The 13815-nt window shown below is 49.3% G+C and overlaps 1 long non-coding RNA gene and 1 pseudogene across 1 annotated transcript; both read left to right on the forward strand.

Annotated features, from left to right (window-relative positions):
- Window positions 1-18: 18 nt before the first annotated feature.
- Window positions 19-8135, forward strand: LOC120673233. The gene is made up of 3 exons (XR_005674585.1): window positions 19-693; window positions 7813-7851; window positions 7987-8135. It is a non-coding gene; the product is annotated as an uncharacterized LOC120673233 (long non-coding RNA).
- LOC120677072 lies at window positions 7072-7156 on the forward strand (annotated as a pseudogene).
- Window positions 8136-13815: the final 5680 nt, after the last annotated feature.

Genomic DNA, 13815 nt, shown 5'->3' on the forward strand with positions numbered 1-13815 from the left:
GAAGTAGCAAGGGAAGAATGCATACTCGTGTCTGCTAGTGCTAGGCCGCCATAGGGGGAGGCCTGGTCGTCACCCGCCCCGATGTTGCAGCACATCGATATGGGCATGCTGGTGCTGGTGCTCCTGTTGCTCCGCCGCGGAACCCTGCTCCCATCGTGGCTGCCCAGGAGCGAGGCTAGGGCATGTACAACGGCCAGCCGATGCCGTCTCTTCGCCTCAAACGAAGCAAAATACGCCTTCCATCAGGCGATTCAATACGGAGAGAGAACAGAGCCGGCGCCTGATTCATCTACGGCACGAGCTCGTTCTCCCACGCGAAGCGACGACTCGGCGTTGGCGTTGTACCAGTCGCTCCCGTCGGCGCCGGCGATGCGGATCTGATGCGCCAAGGCTGCCGTGCGCCAAGGTTCCCGCCATGCTTCTCCCAGAAATCCACCTCCCCGAAATCCCCGAGGAAAACAGTCAAGGCATCGTAGGGTGATGTGGCGGCGGGGGGGTAGAGGGGTCCGGTCCGAAAGGGCTCACCGGCGCTGAAGGGCTCGCCGGCGCAGATGCGGGCATAGGGGTGGCCTGAGGCGGCGGCAGCGGCAGCGGGGCAGAGGGGTTCGTTGAGGAAGGATTGTTTGGCAGCGCTGAACGTAGCCCCATGGCTCAGCCATGGATGCAATCTTAAGATTCGGATGCTGCATCATGGTATTCTTTCAGTTTAAATTCTTCATTTTGATCTAGTCATAGAACCTGCAATTTGGTAGTTGTGCTCCGGCTTGAAATTGGCATAACTTGATTTGTAGATTCAACTAGCTGATAATTCTTGGTTGTTATGACTAGAAATTGGCAAAACTGAGTAGGCTGTGGCGTATCTCTATGTTCAATTGCATACACCATTATGGAAAGTAAGTGTTGTAGTTGAAGCAGTACTCCTCATATGTGATAAACACCTCCTAGTGCCTTTTTCTCATCACTTAAATTATATAGTGCTCTACAGAACATTTAACATGAGTGCTGAATTTGAGCTTCTTTTTCACTGATTATATATAATTTGTCATTCTGATTCTATATTAGTTGTAGATCTGATTATCTATCAATCCTTTGGCAGCAGTAGATATATTTCTTTAGGCTAATATTTGTCGGAGGATTTCTCCAGCCGGGTGGCGGATTGCACCCGCCTAATCCTAAATGCAGGATAAGCTTGGGACAGCCAAGGAATGATCGATCTAGAGGCGTATGAACACGAAAAGCACACAAGGATTTAGAGTGGTTCGGGCCGCCGGAGCGTAATACCCTACGTCCCCTGTGAGTTGTATTGCCAGAGCTTAGAGAGTGCTGTATGAGAGCTTGCTAGAGCCCTGGGCTTGAGCGAGAGTGTGGAGGAGAGAGACCTGGAAGAAGTCCCGAGAACTTGTGTCTGTTTGAACTTGTCATCCTACCGTGCGTGCTCTCCCTTTTATATGACCAAGGGGAGCACGTACACTGAGCGGGGCCTCGACATGTGGACCCGGCGATATATTATCTTACAACGTATGAATCTTCTGACCAGGCGTGGTCTTGAGCTGTCCTGTCGGAGTAGAGTCTAGCCTCTGCAGCCACGTGTCGAGGTCATGATGAAGCGCCGAACTACTGACTCAGTCCACTGTAGCAGCGTGCACTGTTGCTCCAGTCAGTAGCTGATCATCATGACTCGTCGCCCATGCGCGCGGCGTTGAGTTTTTAATGCTTGCCTTGATAACTGACGAGCTGCATCGGTAACAGGCGGGCTTATCGTGTTGTCATTCGTGCCTGTCCAACCCGTCAGAGGGCGGCCCATGCCCTGCTCTGGCAGCGCACGCCTCAACCACCATCATTTAATGCGGCAGGAGGGCTGGCTTTAGGCGGAAAACTCGCGCCTGTGGGACACGTGGCGGCACCGCACCCAGGGGTCGGCGGCGGCACCCACAGGGGGACGTGGCGGTTCCGGACCCCTGCCCAAGCGGGAAGCGGAGGTCCGGAGGTCGGCCTTGTGGGACACATGGCGGCGCCGGACCCTGGGGTCGGCGGCCGCGCCCACAGGGGCATGCGAGGGCTCCGGACTCCTACCCAAATAGGGTGCTGGGTCCGGGTCCCTTGGCTGGCTCGACGACTCAGGCCTCCTGGAGGTCCGGCTTCCGCTTGTAGAGGCCTAGGTCCGGCCCGCGGAGGTTCGGGGCCTGTCCGCGGGGGTCCGGACCCGTGGTCCGTGGTTGCCGCTCCTGAGCGTCTTCATCATTGTCTTGTAGGAGAGGGTACTCATGTCTGAGTGTACCGACAGTGGCCCCCGGGCCCACCTGCGGGTGAGGTATTAACCCGCAGGTGGGGCCAAATCCATGTCGTGGTTGACGCCTGCTCGGACGGACCGCGCCGGTGTTCTCCGCGGGGGAATTCGTCCCCTGCAACGCCAGTAGCTGGCACTGCCGGTCTCCAGGTACTCTGGCCCCCCGTCCTGTACACAACTTAGGACTGACGTTTAGTAACTTGTCCACGTGGTCCCGGATCCCGTTGGCAGAGGTCCTTTGAGATACGCAGGCAGACCTGTGGAACAGAGCTTAGGAGGCCAGGCCTTAAGCTAGAATGAGGTCCAGAATGAGGTCCGGACCTCTAGGTACGCAGTTCCGGGTACTAGGGCACCTGTTACAGAGTGGTGGAGTGCGCAGGCTTATGGTACGGAACCAGGCTAAGCGGCTGCACATGGCTCCGGACCACCCCTGGGAACAAGCACCTCTTCCCCGAAGCTGGTTCCTAAGGACCCGGACCCCCCTCTAGCAATGAGGGGGTCCCCATCTGAACCACATGCCGGCCAACTCAATTCGGACACAGGAGTGGAAACCACGCGGGGGTTAGCGCAAACAGAATGCGTAGATTGAAATTGGAATGTAACATCCTTAGAGGCGAACTGAGAATAAACTTTTCCTTTATAACTAGTTGTATATGAGATGTGCGATGTAAGCCAGAACACGAGTTTATGAGGCCGGAGCTGTCCGGACCTTCGGACCCCCAGTCTTAGGTACTACGGTACTCGCCCTAGGGAGGTAGAGCATGCATGCTTAGGGTACGGAACCAGGCCAAGCGGCTACATGACTCCGAACCTCCCCGGAGGGTGAGTACGCTTCCCTGAACCTGGTTCACAGAGGTCCGGACCCCTCCACAGGGGAGGCTCACCGGACTGGACCACACGGAAGTACTACCTGCTTACAAAGGAAAAAGTTTTATTCCCTGTTGGGCCTCTAAGGGTAGGACTTACAAAGATGTAAAATCGGGGGTGCGACTGGAGTCAGCTTAACATCCGAGAGAGCCACCAGAGTCGGCTTAGTGCGACCGGAGTGGGCTTTCCGCCGAAGCGGGCTTGGTGTGACCGGAGTCGGCTTTCCGCCGGAGTGGGCTTCCTCACATGAGTGAGGTGTGCTGCGAGCTGGGATTTGTTGAAGCTGTGCTCCCCCTAGACCTGCTTGATGACGAGCTGGGAGAGCATGACACGCTGTCGCCATCCGGCTGACGCGGGCGCTTGCCGCGCGAGTTCTGGCCCCCGGGCGTATCTTGAGGGGCCGAGTGCCATGCACGGCCCTCAGCAGCCCTGGCGCACTTGTCCGCCAAGGCAAACAAGGTGGCAACAGTTTCCACCTGGTGTGTGGCCAGCTTCTCCAGCATCTTCTCGTCACGGACCCCTTGTCGGAAAGCCGTGATAATAGATGCATCAGAAATACTGGGAATGGTTCCACGTATCTTGGTGAAGCGGGAGATGAAGGCCCGGAGTGACTCCCCGGGTTGCTGCCTCACGGCGTGGAGATGGGTCTCCACACCGTGCTGCTGGTACACGCTGGCGAAGTTCGCCGAGAACAGCGCGCACAGCTCGCCCCAGGATTGGATCGACCCGGGAGAGAGGTTCATGAGCCAAGTCCGGGCTAACCTGGTCAAGGCTACATGGAAGTAACTCGCCATGACGGCGTCGTTACCCCCAGCCGCCGTGATGACGGTGATGTAGACCTGCAGGAATTCCGACGGGTTGGTCGTCCCGTCGTACTTCTCCGGCAGGTGCGGCCGGAACTTGGGTGGCCAGGCCACCGCGCAGAGATGCTCCGCGAGCGCGATGCAGCCCACACCAGCCACCGGGGTCTGGATATGACCCTGGGACCTTGGTGCCGCCGCGTCGAGATCGGCGTCGAGGTTCCGGCCCTCGATGTTGAGCCGGCGTTCATGTGCCCGCTCCATGGAGACGCGGGCGTCCTCTCCCGCACGCCTGCGGTTGAGTTCTGCCCGCAGATCAGCTATCCGCGCGCTTCCCACTGTAGGAAGGCGCGCAGAGGTTGGTGCGCCGCCCTGTCGTCGACGTTGTTCCGACCCAGTTGTGACACCCCGGCCCAGGGCTTAATAGGATTAATAGGATACTCATACCAACAAGTTGCAATTTCTTTTCCGGAAGCCGGTCTCCAAAGAACTCCAAGGTTAAGCGTGCTTGGCCCGGAGCAATTTGGGGATGGGTGACCGACCAGGAAGTTATTCTCGGGTGCGCACGAGTGAGGACAAAGTGTGCAGAAAAGACATGTGTTGGTCTGTGAGGGCAGTCTATGTCCTAGAAAGCTGTCAGATGTAAGCGGGCCCGGCCTCGGGGAGGCGGGACGTTACAGAATGGTATCAGAGCTGACTCTCGCGGTTTCACGGGCACTTACGGGCGTAAGTGCGGAGGCATGAGCACGGGCGCGTGGCGGGTCAGTGCGCGGGCATCTGGGATGTGCCGTTGGCACTGGACGCATGGACGTGGCACAGGGACCGTTGGCACTGGACGCACGGACGTGGCACATGGGCTGCTGGCACTGGACGTACGGGACGTGGCCAAGAGAGGACGTTCCTGGCTTGGGATTGACCGACGAGGACGTCGGTCTCTTAATGGGGTGAGCATGTGACACCCCGGCCCAGGGCTTAATAGGATTAATAGGATACTCATACCAACAAGTTGCAACTTCTTTTCCGGAAGCCGGTCTCCAAAGAACTCCGAGGTTAAGTGTGCTTCGCCCGGAGCAATTTGGGGATGGGTGACCGACCGGGAAGTTATTCCCGGGTACGCACGAGTGAGGACAAAGTGTGCAGAAAAGACCGGGTGCGCACGAGTGAGGACAAAGTATGCAGAAAAGACATGTGTTGGTCTGTGAGGGCAGTCTATGTCCTAGAAAGCTGTCAGATGTAAGCGGGCCCGGCCTCGGGGAGGCGGGATGTTACACCAGTCCCCGTGGAGCCGGGGGTGGCCTGGGCCAGGATGATGAGGCGGTCGATGTCGTTGCGCCACTGCCTCATCACGTCCGCGCGAGACCGCCAGTTCTGGCGGGTTGCGGAGCAGCTCCCTGGCCGCGGCTAACGGCTCGCTCGGAGCGACCTGCGCGGGGGCTCTGGGGGCATGCTCTGCTGCACGCTGCTGCGTGCCGTGGGTAGCAGCCCTTGGCGTTGGACGGCGAGAGGCCTGCGGCGCGGGTGTCGCCACGCCCTCCCCCATCGGGTGATCATGGAACTCGACAATCTGAGCCATGGAGATGCCAAGTGGGCGATCAAGCAGAAACCAAACTAGCCCCTACCTGGCGCGCTAAAATATCGGGGGATTTCTCCAGCCGGGTGGCGGCAGGGGCGGAGGGAGGGGGGCGGACAGGGGCCTGGCCCCCCATGATCTCTAAATTAACACTACAAATTTGAATTTTGATTAAATTTTTATAGAAATTTATATGGTTGGCCCCCCCTAACAATGAAAAAAAAACACTTCCTGGCTCCGCCCCTGGGTGGCGGATTGCACCCGCCTAATCCTAAGTGCAGGATGAGCTTGGGGACAGCCAAGGAATGCTCGATCTAGAGGCGTATGAACACGAAAAACACACAAGGATTTAGAGTTGTTCGGGCCGCCGGAGCGTAATACCCTACGTCCACTGTGAGTTGTATTGCCAGAGCTTAGAGAGTGTTGTATGAGAGCTTGCTAGAGCCCTGGGCTTGAGCGAGAGTGTGGAGGAGGAGAGAGACCTGGAAGAAATCCCGAGAACTTGTGTCTGTGTGAACTTGTCATCCTACCGTGCGTGCTCTCCTTTTTATATGACCAAGGGGAGCACGTACACTGAGCGGGACCCCGACATGTGGACCCGGCGATATATTATCTTACAACGTACGAATCTTCTGACCAGGCGTGGTCTTGAGCTGTCCTGTCGGAGTAGAGTCTAGCCTCTGCAGCCGCACGTCAAGGTCATGATGAAGCGCCGAACTACTAACTCAGTCCACTGTAGCAGCGTGCACTGTTGCTCCAGTCAATAGCTGATCATCATGACTCGTCGCCCATGCGTGCGGCGCTGAGTTTTTAATGCTTGCCTTGGTAACTGTCGAGCCACCTCGGTAACAGGCGGGCTTACCGTGTTGTCATTCGTGACTGTCCAACCCGTCAGAGGGCGGCCCATGCCCTGCTCTGGCAGCGCACGCCTCAACCACCATCATTTAATGCGGCAGGAGGGCTGGCTTCAGGCGGAAGACTCGCGCCTGTGGGACACGTGGCGGCACCGGACCCAGGGGTCGGCGGCCGCGCCCACAGGGGGACGTGGCGGTTCCGGACCCCTGCCCAAGCGGGGAGCGGGGGTCCGGAGGTCGGCCCTGTGGGACACGTGGCGGCGCCGGACCCTGGGGTCGGCGGCTGCGCCCACAGGGGCTTGCGAGGGCTCCGGACTCCTACCCAAATAGGGTGCTGGGTCTGGGTCCCTTGGCTGGCTCGACGACTCAGGCCTCCTGGAGGTCCGGCTTCCACTTGTAGAGGCCCAGGTCCGGCCCGCGGAGGTTCGGGACCTGTCCGCGGGGTCCGGACCCGTGTTCCGTGGTTGCCGTTCCTGAGCGCCTTCGTCCTTGTCTTGTAGGAGAGGGTACTCCTGTCTGAGTGTACCGACAATACTAATTAGCACATATATTTATCTTAAGTTCAGCACTGAATCAGCATTGAAAATCTGAAGCTTATGAATTTTTCTATGATGATAATTGCACGATCTGAAGCTTGTAATAGTATCACCTTGTGTATTTACTAATCAAAATAGCATGTTCTCTATTTATCATCTTTGCTGGTGACGACTTGCAAAATCAATGCCTACATTATCCGACAAATATTTTTGTGATAATAATTTCAAGAGCCGAGGCATAATTGTTGCAGTGTGCATTTCACTTCGAAGTGATACATAATTGTTGCATAGTGCTTGCTAGTTGCTGGTATACTCAGTTTGTTTTACTCTTCTGCCTATGATCAGTTGCAGACTATTGCCTATGATCAGTTGCACTGCACTGCCCATTCTAAACAAATAGGCAGAACTGATGGTCCTTTACATTTTTTTCAGGCTTCATTTCTGAAAATAATTTGGTCAATGGAACTGCATATGTATCTGCCTGAGTTAAGCTGTCACTTGTCATTGAAAATAATTTGTGTTTTTCCCTAAATTGCTTCCTTTAAGCATCTGTGAACTCAGCTAGATGTAGCTTTGGTTTATTTCTTAAACATAGTAGGGAGATGAACTGCCTACTATGTTTAAGATTTGTTCAGTCGCTTTTGATTCTGTGGTTGTCCTTTCAATTGCTTTGAACTTTAAGATATTGAGACAATAATGTAGCAACTGAACCTATCCTCAGAGGCCAGAGCACAACCATTTACTAAAATTGCTCCAGCTATTGAGCTCCTAATTTTGCTGACTGAACTTCATGGAAGGGCTGCTTTACAGTGGTCAATCTGTTTTGATTCACTCTGCAATTTTACTGAAATTTTACTCACTGCAATTACTAAACCAGTGTGTTTTTTTTTACTTGCAGTGCTGATGTCAAAGAAAAAATTTTGTGCTGAGAATTGAGGTTAGTATCCTATTGTTCATGATAACTGTTCTTACTCACTGTCAATTCTTTTTTTAGGAATTCTGAAGTCGTATAGCACTGCAGCCTGAAATGCTACTGTCCAGTTTTTAGTGAGCTATCTGAATTTGTGGCCAGGTCTTGTTTGTGGCCAGGTGGCCTGGTGCATATGCTACTACAAGATAACTGTTCTTTTTGTGTGAACTGATGCCAGTCTGAGTCTGAATATTTGCGTGAACTGATGCCAGTCTGAATATTTATGTGAACATTGTGAGAATTTATTATCTGCCTATTTATTATCTGTTAACTGATGCCACTTTATTATTATAGCATGTCATGTATTCCTATCCATATAAATATATATTATATACATGATTATTCTAAGAGTCATACGAGCACTGTTCAACACGCGTCACGCGTGACTCGTAGTTGTAGCAGAAGCATACTATTGCCGGTCCACGTACGCACCTCTGATGCACTCCTACAAAAAAAGATTTAAAGTAAATAAATTCATAACTTTTAACTGAAATATACAAATCAAATTCGGATTGCACTATTAATTTCTTACTATCAAATTTGTAAAATAAAATCTCACTTAATATATTTAAATAAAACAATTTTGTTATACGCTAGAATAATTTTTATTGTGAATTGGTTTTAGCTTTATAATAAAATTGTTTCATCTTAAATTTTGTTCAAATGTAGTCTTGTTTTGAAGATTTTGTCGTTAGAAACATGGTGATGTAATCAGTAGTTTTCATATTTGATTTAAAGACAATATTTTTTTTTCATTTAGATACTTTTTACACTGAACCAATGCATAAAGGAATCACAAGCCAGGAAGATAGGGAGGCTTCTGCAATGCTTTAGGGCAGATCCAAAAGATTATGTAAAGATGAGTTGGATAAGTAAAACTAGCAAATCTGGGATAAAATCTGCATCAAACAGTTATGTATAGTGCTCTGCTCGGTATCCCGCGAGATATCCCGAACTCCTTGCACAGCATCTATACCAAATGGGCATAGCTCGGCATCTCACCGACCCGCCTTTCACACCACGTGACCTCGCCTCCTCTCCCTAGCGCTAGCCCTGAGCCCCTTGGCGGCAACCTCGGCCCATCTGGCTGACACCGTCTTGCTCGCCGGCTCCACCTCGCCCATCCGATCGCGTACCGTCCGGTCGCGTGCCGCCTCGCCTCCATATGATCACACCCTGCTGTCGTCGGACCACAGCCGTCCCGCACCCGCCCCCCCGCCCCCCCCCCCCCCCCCCCCCACCCCACCCCACCAACTAGCCCTGCTAATGGGTTGGAACTCGCACCATATCCAATCCCACTCAAAATTAACATATTTAGATACCCAACCTCACCCAACCCAATTAGTTAATTTCTCAACTCTAACCAACCCGCCCCATTATAAGCAGGTAACCCATAAAAACCCATAGATTCTACTATGCAAAGGAATTTAGTGGTTCTACACTTAATGTGGGGACTACATATATGTCTAGCCACACTACTTTGCACAGAGTATCTATCAGTTATATTGACTCATCTCTAAAAATTTCAGTCAATTTCGATAAAATTTTATAGTGTCAACGCGAGGTTTTAATTCCAGGATCCGGCTCTTGATGTGGAGTCCACGTGTAGTTCTAGCCACGCTACTTTGCACAGAGTAGCTGCCAGTCGTACCGAGTCATCTCCAACAAATTTCAGTCAATTTCGATAAAATTTTATAGTGTGAATGCGAGATTTTAATTCTAGGGTCCGGCTCTTGATGTGGAGCCCACGTGTAGTTCTAGCCACGCTGCTTTGCACAGAGTAGCTGCCAGTCGTACCGAGTCATCTCCAACAAATTTCAGTCAATTTCGATAAAATTTTATAGTGTGAACGCGAGATTTTAATTCTAGGGTCCGGCTCTTGATGTGGAGCCCACGTGTAGTTCTAGCCACGCTGCTTTGCACAGAGTAGCTGCCAGTCGTACTGAGTCATCTCCAACAAATTTCAGTCAATTTCGATAAAATTTTATAGTGTGAACGCGAGGTTTTAATTCCAGGGTCCGGCTCTTCATGTGGGGCGCACAGGTAGTTCTAGCCACACTGGTTTGCACAAAATAGCTGCCAGTCAGTCATCTCCAACAAAATTCAGTCAATTTCGATAAAATTTTCTGATATAAACACGTGGTTTTAATTTCAGAGTCCAGCTCTCACGTGGGACCCACATTTATATATAGTTATACTATTTTGTAAAAAATATCCATTTCAACCCACCCCAACCCGCCTCAACCCGCATTTATATAGAACCCGCCCCGACCCACCCCATTAACTAATACAAACCATTTTAAATCATCCAAACACACTCCATTTCAAAACCCACCCCATAAAACTCATTTCAACCCAACCCATTAGCAGGCCTACCAGCAACGACCTCGACCGCCGGCTTCTGCTCGCCCCGTCCGGCCGCACGCCACCTTGAACACGGCTCGTCGGCGGGAGCATGAGCCTCCACAACGAGCTTCACGACGCAGACCTTCTCCCCACTGCCGACAGCCTCCTGTCACTACCGGCGACCACCCTTCAGCAGCTAGGGGTGGTAATGGGTCATGACCCTAGTGATCTCTTTACAATCCAAGTTGGCATATTCTTAGCTTAAAATTATATAAGATTAGAGTCCCGTTCTTTTAGAATCCGACCATTAGATAATCTAAGTCATATTTTTATGACCCTTTACCACCCCCAACCGAGCACGACTACATGTTGCTCTCGTCTCCCTGATGCTCCCCCCCTATCCCCAACCGCCGGCAACCGCCGGCAATCCCCTTTGCCGGATTTCACCCCCAACCACGGCAGCTCCGGGCAAGAACCTAATTGCGAGACCCCACTTCTTTCTAGGGTTATTAGTGGAACTCAGAGACTATGTCATAAACATAACTTTGACTCTCAAATTCAAATGGCTAGTCTGGTTGGATAGTATAGATATATAGAGAGTGAAGAATGACTAAATGGATAGCTAAATGACAATATAAAAAATGAGATTTAGCTAGTTTTTTTAAGATATCACGCGACCTTGATTATTTGTGGGTTTTTTCCATGGCGATGCTTCAATTCGGGGTGCAGCCGCGCGAACAGGAGGATCGAGAGAGCGGGCGCCTGGGCCTCCTGAAAGCTGGTGGTTTTTTATTTTTTATTTTCATTTTTTACAAAAATATATTTTTGTTTTTAAAATTTACAGGAATATACCTCGACCGCCCCGCTGCCGGGCGGCCCGCACCTGGTCGCCCCGCTGCCGAGCGGCAGGGACTTATCTGTAAAAAATTTCGTAAAAAAATTACACTCCGGTCCCTGGAGGACCGGTCGCCCGGCAGCGGGGCGGGCGAGCAGCACCTTGTGTGCTGTGCTGCGCTGCCTGCTGCCTTGTTTCAGTGAAGTAAAAGAAAATTGAGAGCAGAGAAAAGAGCGTGTGTGCGTGAGTAGATGTGCTGCCAAATTGAGAGCAGAGAGAAGAGCGTGTGTGCGTGAGTAGATGTGCTGCCAAATTGAGAGCAGAGAGAAGAGCGTGTGTGCGTGAGTACATGTGCTGCCGAGAGAGAGAGTGAGAGAGCAGCAGAGTTAATACTGCTGCTGCATGTGTGTAACTGTTACAAGACGGATCACAAGAATTTTGACCAGCTAAGATCATGCTAAAAAAATTACTACATCGAATATTTGAACACATACATAGAGTATTAAATATAGTTAAAAAATAACTAATTACATAGTATAACTATTTTATATGAGACGAATATTTGTTGTTATTTAATAATTAATGTCCAATTTTGAACTATTTGAGCTTAAAAGATTTATTTCATATAAAATAGTTATACTATGTAATTAATTATTTTTTAACTATAATTAATACTCTATGTATGTGTTCAAATATTCGATGTAGTAATTTTTTTAGCATGGCCTTAGCTGGTCAAAATTCTTGTGATCCATCTTGTAACAGCTACACACATGCAGCAGCAGTATTAACTCTGCTGCTCTCTCACTCTCTCTGTCGGCAGCACATCTACTCACGCACACACGCTCTTCTCTCTGCTCTCAATTTGGCAGCACATCTACTCATGCACACACGCTCTTCTCTCTGCTCTCAATTTTCTTTTACTTCACTGAAACAAGGCAGCAGGCAGCGCAGCACAGCACACAAGGTGCTGCTCGCCCGCCGCCCCACTGCCGGGCAGCCTGGGGGCCGGCCGCCCCGCTGCCGGGCGACCGGTCCTCCAGGGACTGGAGTATAATTTTTTTATAAATTTTTTTACAGATAAGTCCTTGCAGCCCGGGAGCGGGGCGACCAGGTGCCGGCCGCCCGGCAACGGGACGGCCGGAGTATATTTTTGTAAATTTTGAAAACAAAAATATATTTTTGTAGAAAACAAAAATATAAAATATAAAAACCGCCTGAAAGCTAAGACCGTGTGCAAAATCATTTCTGGGTCGGGTCCGGGATCAGCCCAACACCAACTCTAGCAAGGCCGGCCTAGCGTCGGTCGGATGGACAACAACGCTTTTTTTTAATCTAAAAAAACGCACCTTTTTGAACCGAACATGCGCAGCTCCTTAAAATTTTGTACTGTGGACAAGGTAGCTGTAGCTATTGACGAAATTAGAGCATGGTTAATAGTAGAGCCAAATGTTTGACTATGATAAGAGCTAAGTTATACAATAGTTGTCTCATATTTGTCTCTAAAAACTTTTATTATTATTATGTGATGTCATGTTTTACTTTCTCTTTCCTACTCTTCCTCACATGCATTTTTATTTGGGCCCACAAATGTCTATGCTTCCGTGCCAAGCTTGGTGCTAGAACAAGAGCCAAGCTCTCTTCTCTTTCCTCTCTTCTCTCCTCCACATCAGCAAAAATGATGTCTAGTTTGACTTTAAGCCTATTGTTATACTTGCTCTTACTCCCTCCATCCCTAAATAACTGTCGCTTTCGCTTCCCTAGAAATAAATTTGATTAATTTTATATAAAAATATTAATATTTATGATATATAATTAATATTATTAGATAGATTTTTAATCTAATTTTTTAATAAATTTATTTGGAAATACAAATATTGCACGTCTTTTTACAAATTGAATTAAACTTATGACACACATACCGATAACGACATTTAAAAAATAACGAAGAGAGTAGGCGGCAGGTCTTATCGACTACGACACGAGTTTCTGCACAAGAGCATCACCAACACAGAACTCAACAGGCATAATGATTACCATGTCATACACATACTACGAACACTATATTAATGATATCAACTACTTCATTCATTCCAAATTATTAATCCTTTTAATATTTATAGGTACATATTTTTATTATGCACCTATATATATATATCATGTCTAAGTGTATAGTAAAATCTATGTATTTAGAAAAACAAAAGTACTAATATATTTTTGAGATTAAAATAACTAATAATTTAGGACGAAGAGAGTAAAATCCATCAATTGTTATTGGTTAAATACTATCCTTTTGCTTTGACTGTATTTCTTTAAGGAAATCTAAACATCCTATTGGACTTATATTTTGGATCACTGTGAGTACTAATTTTGTGATATTTATGGAGAGAGGAAACGAGGCAGAGTAAGGCCATTTTTAGATCCTTCTGGATAATTATAAGATGGAGGAGCCAGCTTATAAATTTTTATAAAGTAGGTGGCTGAATAGTCAAAGTATGAACTGCAAGCTTAGTAGTTGTGTTAGCAAACTAGCAGCCATGATAGTAGTATTGTACTCTAGTATACTACTAGCTAGTTCTGGTTGTCATACCCAATCCGGTTACAAGTTGGTGACCATATCGGTGGGCTTCGCTCCCTTCCAAATTATAATTCATTTGACGCTTTTAACTCTGAGTTTAACCACTCCACTCGTCTTATTCAAAAAAATTTATGACATAGGTTTTGTTTAGTTCCTCCTCTAAATTTTTTTTGAA

Source organism: Panicum virgatum, chromosome 5N (assembly GCF_016808335.1).
Source record: "Panicum virgatum strain AP13 chromosome 5N, P.virgatum_v5, whole genome shotgun sequence".
Taxonomy (NCBI): domain Eukaryota; kingdom Viridiplantae; phylum Streptophyta; class Magnoliopsida; order Poales; family Poaceae; genus Panicum; species Panicum virgatum.